Here is a 5,344-nt window from a genome sequence, read left to right as displayed (position 1 = left end):
TGAAACTCATGGAACCATACCAGCAGGGTGAAATGGATGAGGAGGAGAAGGAAGAGAAGAAACCAGTGTTCAAACCCAAAGTAAGGCTTTCTGGTGGAGAAGCACGTCTTTTCTAAACTCGAGGCAGGGCTTCACCTAAATGAACAAAGGATGTGAATGTGAAGATGTTTTGCCTGTTTGTAAAAATGATACTGACTGAGAATAAATTACTCCCATTCAAAATCCACTTAAGAAAGATCCGACTTCTCTTCTGGCTGTTATTCTTGGATCTTTCAACGGTCTGTAAGAACATGGACCTTTGTGCTGACCCTGAGGCCTACGCTCTGTGTAAAAGACCTGGCTTATGTACTACAGTGTGTCTATATTTTTCTGTCCAAGTTTTAGAGCAAATATTAATTGTGCGTAGCAATGGGTTTCATTATGACATTTCCATACATGCACATAACACACTTTGATCACCCCCCCCCCCCCGCGCGCGCCCGACAACCCTACCCACCCTGTTTTGCTTTGATCAGCTCTGAAGAGGGCTGCAGTGTTGCATAAAGAAGTTTCCAGAAATGAGCGTTGAGCAACAGTCTCATCAAACACTTCAGCAGCTCAGGCAGACTCATATCTGTGGGAAAATCGGCTTTTACTAAAAGCCAATGAGCAGATATGCCATGGTGTCTCTAAGTGAAAACTGAAAAAAAAATCCATTCTCTTTCACTGAGAACTTTTGTTCTCTTTGCATGTTGGTGCAACCAGAACGTGTTCAACTTCAGGTGCCTTGCAATATGCAAATACACTAAGAGAAATATCCATTTATTAACGTTTTGTTAAAATAAAAATAAAATAGCATCATTTCCAGAACTGACAAGGGTGAAATTTAACCAAAATAACACAGTGAAATCCATAGACTTTGAAAACATAACCTAGTAGAAATGGGGAAATGCCTAAAAACATAACCTACCAAAATTAAATCAAGAAAATTTAATTAAACAGATCCATAATGAGTATTGAGACTAAAACAGTTCTACGATAAAAGGTCTAGTCAAAGAAAGAAAGAAAGAAAGAAAGAAAGAAAGAAAGAAAGAAAGAAAGAAAGAAAGAAAGAAAGAGGGAGGGAGGGAGGGAGGGAGGGAGGAAGGAAGGAAGGAAGGAAGGAAGGAAGGAAGGAAGGAAGGAAGGAAGGAAGGAAAGAAAGAAAGAAAAAAAGTAAGGAAGAAAGAGAGAATGAGTCCTAGGATCCGTTTGAAAAATATATTTCTTATACAGCCTATTTTCTTCTCCCCAAATAAAGGTGTATCGCCTTTAATCCCAGCACTTGGGAGGCAGAGGCAGGTGGATTTCTGTGAGTTTGAGGCCAGCCTGGTCTACAGAGTGAGTTCCAGGACAGGCTCCAAAGCTACACAGAGAAACCCTGTCTCGGAAAAAAAAAAAACAAAAAACAAAAAAACAAAAAACCCGAATTACCGAAAAAAGACAAGGACACAGATGGATCTAGAGATCTAGTCTATCTAATAGCCAAAGAACTTTCTGCCATGAAAGAAAACTCCAGTGTAGACTTCCCAACACAGTGATGCTCATGCTGGTGACCAGAATGCTGCTGACTAAAGTATCTGCCTACAGATACGGTAAGAGAGCAGGTCCAAAACAAGACAGGTCGGAGCTCCCTGAACAGACTGCCTCCATTAGCTTTATTCCCTTTTCAACTGTTACTCGGGTCTTTTTTCTTTCAAATAGCACCGTGTACCCTGCAGTGTATCCGACAAGGAGAAATCCAAGACAGGCTACTGAAAGAATCGCCGTCTGACCCGGTGAGTCTGCTTCGGAGTGGAGCTTCAAAAGAAATCAAAGCAGGACTGAAAGACATGTGTGTGCATCCGTGTTCTTAACATCCCCCTCCTCCTCCTCCTTTTCCTCCTCCTCCTCCTCCTCATCACTTTCTAGTGCTTGGATCCAAGGCCTCAAACTCTAGGCAAGTGCTTGTCCACTGATCCACACTCCCTGGCCTTGGCAACGTAATTCATAACAGCTAAAGGGTAGACGAAACCCAAGGTATGAAACCATAAGGAAAATCCGGTGTAGGTATACGATGGGCTGCTATTCCGATTGAAAATGAATGGGATTTGGATGTATGCTACAAGATAGATGAGCAGTAAAGGCGTTGTGCTAAGCAGAGTAAGCCAGTCGCAAAAGGACATATCCATAGCAATAAAACATGACGGTGGTTGCCGAAGCCTGGGAAAGAGAAGAATAGGGAACTTATGTTTAATGGATACAGAGTTTTAGTCAAGATGAAAAAGTTCTAGAGATGCACAACCATTGGGGATCACACAACAGTGTGACTGTACTTGATGCCTCTAACCTGTGCATCTTAAGATGGTTGCCGTGTAAAGTTTACATTGCACATATTTCATCACAGTCTAAAAAAAAAAACACAGACTGTCTTCAAGGAGTTCTAAATCCAGCATGGAAGAGAAATGGAAGGCCATGATAGCTCCACGGTGTAGAGATGCAGAGTTGCCTCTTAGCCAAAGGCTGTAGAAGGTGCCTTGTACGGTTTAGATGGCTGGATCTTCCGGTGGGTCTGTCAGCCCGTCAGACACGGCAGCAGCGTCTCAGACTCATCCGATCAACTGCCTTCTCGACAACTTGACAACCTGAAGGTGTCAAAAAGGAAATTCTTAGGCTGAGGGTGTAGCTCAGTTGGTGCAGGGGTTGCCTGGCATGCATAGCTCGGGGGTGTTCACCAGAGACTCCTCAGATACGGTTTAAGCCAATAGAAAGTCCTTATTAGCTGGCTGGTGACTACATTGGGTATTTGGGATCCCAGTGCAGGACTGAGCCTTTCTCAGGATGAGCTTTTCAACACAAAATCCATGTTCTAGGCTGACATACTTCAGTTAACAAGAAGTTAGTCAGAGCAGAACTCCAGAAGTCAAAAGGCAAGGTAAGCACATTCAGGGACTTCCCAGAACCACAGACTTTGATGGATTAGGCCTTTGTTTTAGTTTTGGCTGGTGGCGGTGTCTACATGCTGAGTTTTAAAGCCTGAACGGCACTTCCATCATGGAGTCAGTTGGCTAAAGTCTGGGAGCCTTAGGTCTGAAGCCCTGTTACACATAAACCCAGGCATGATGGTACTTGCCTGTAACCCCAGCACTCCAGGAAATTGCTCCAGAAAGGTCAGAAGTTCAAGGTCATTCTCGCTACACAGTAAAGGTCAGTTTGTGCTACATGAGACTCTTTTGCCAAAAGCGCACGTGTGTGTGTGTGTGTGTGTGTGTGTGTGTGTGTGTGTGTGTGTGTTTGGGGGGTGACTGTCTGTTGGGGGACAAATTTTGTGTGCTTTTGTATGGGTATGTGAATGTGGGTGCACATGCATGAAGACAGTGGGTATCTTCCTCCAATACATTCTACCTTATTTTTTCAGTCTCTTGCTGAACACAAAGTTCATCAATTGGCTAGGCTGGCTGGTGGACTCCAGGGATCGACCTGTCTCCACCTCCCACCCCCACCCCAACTCCTCCATTCTATGCTGGGTTTACAGAAGCAAGCCATGGCGGCAACCTTCTTACATGTAGGCTGTGGGTCCAAACACAGGCCCTCATGCTTTCATGGCAGATATTTTATTAATTGACCTACACTGTGGAACAATCCTTTTCTACACTATGAATATATATTACTCTCATTGGTTAATGAAAAGTTGATAGGTCAGTAGCTGGGCAGGAAATTAGTCGAGAAAGCCAAACTGAGAATGCTGGGAAGGACAAGGGGCGGAGTCAGGGAGTCGCCAGCCAGATGCAGAAGAAGCAAGATGAGAATATCGTACTGAGGGGATGGGGATTTAGCTCAGTGGTAGAGTGCTTGCCTAGCAAGCGCAAGGCCCTAGGTTTGGTTCTCAGTCCTGAAATAATAGTAATAATAAAAATGCGAGAATATCGTACCGAGAAAAGGTACCAAGCCACGTGGCTAGACATAGATAAGAATTGTGGGTTGATTTAAGTGTAAGAGCTAGTTCGTGATAGGCCTGAGCTACCGGCTGAGCATTTATAATTAATATAAACATCTGTGTGATAAATTGGGAAGCAGCTGCCTGGTATTTGGGAGTTGCTTGTGAGACAGAAACTTCCATTTACAACTCATCTCCTGAGAGTCTGCCCCTTCCACACACTCACACCAAAATGAACTTTTTATACTCCTCTATTCCCACATTTTTACAACATTTGAGGTGGTCTTCCCAACTCTGTGTAAGAGCCCCTTTTATCCTGGTTGCTCTGAGCAAAATTAGGACTTACTTTTGATTCCCCTTTCCCAAGCCCTACATCTTTTTACCAGTGAGTCCTCTTCTTGTGAACATGGCCAGAATTTGATGGCTTCTCACTTGTTCCATCACCATGGTTTCCTATGAGTCGAGACTTTTCAGAGAAGCCGAACCAATAGCAGATACAGAGAGCTGTCCTGTACGTATGCCTTGTGCATTGGAAGGAATTGGCTCATACATTTATGGAAGTCCCAAGAGCTTCACTCAACAGAGTGAAGAGCCAGAAGATGTAACCATGCAGGCCCAAGCTGGTCCTGAAGACTGAAGGAGCCCAAGAGCCAACAGGGGAGTTCCAGTCTGCGCCTAAGTCCAAAGGCAAGAGGATTCCAAGGTCTCATTTCAAAGACAGGCAGGCAAAGGAACTGACCCTTAGCCTTCTTGTTTGATTCAGGCCTTCAGGAGTTGGTATAAGGTCCAGTTGCATCAGGGAGAACAATTTGCTTTACTGAAGCCACCTATTCAAATTTAATTCCCATCTAAAAATCACCTTCATGGCCATACCTAGAATAACATCTGGGCGCTCTGTGACCCAGTCAAGTTGAGACACAAAGTTAACTGTTACTGTTTCCCAACGTACTCATGCACTTCTCTTTGGCTTTTAATCTATCCTCAACAGAGCTGTGGAGGGTGGAAACGCCATGTCACGCCACCCTGCTGCTGGAAAGTCTTCAGTGTTATCACATCTCAGTGGAAGCCGAATTGAGACCATGAAGACCCATGTGCCCTCTCTCCATCCTCAGCCCATCTCCTGTTACTCTGCCCTTTGCATCCCACCTGCATTGATGGTTCTCGTGGAAGGCGGGTATGTTCCAGCTTCAGGTCTTTATATCTGTACCTTACTAAGCCCCAAAGGTCCTCATCAAAGTACCCACAGACACTGCTTCGCCCCTCAGAGCATATAGCACCCATCTTTGTTCTGGTTCTTTTTCAAATAATCAGGGTAGGGGTTGTGGGTCAGTGGTAAGACGCTTGCCTCCTGTCCTTAAGGCCCTCTGTTTACATAACAGCACAAGTTTAAAAACTGTTTTTTGTTTTTGT

The sequence above is a fragment of the Peromyscus leucopus genome, chromosome 8a (assembly GCF_004664715.2).
Source record: "Peromyscus leucopus breed LL Stock chromosome 8a, UCI_PerLeu_2.1, whole genome shotgun sequence".
Lineage (NCBI taxonomy): Eukaryota > Metazoa > Chordata > Mammalia > Rodentia > Cricetidae > Peromyscus > Peromyscus leucopus.
Note: the sequence above shows the minus strand (reverse complement) of the source record.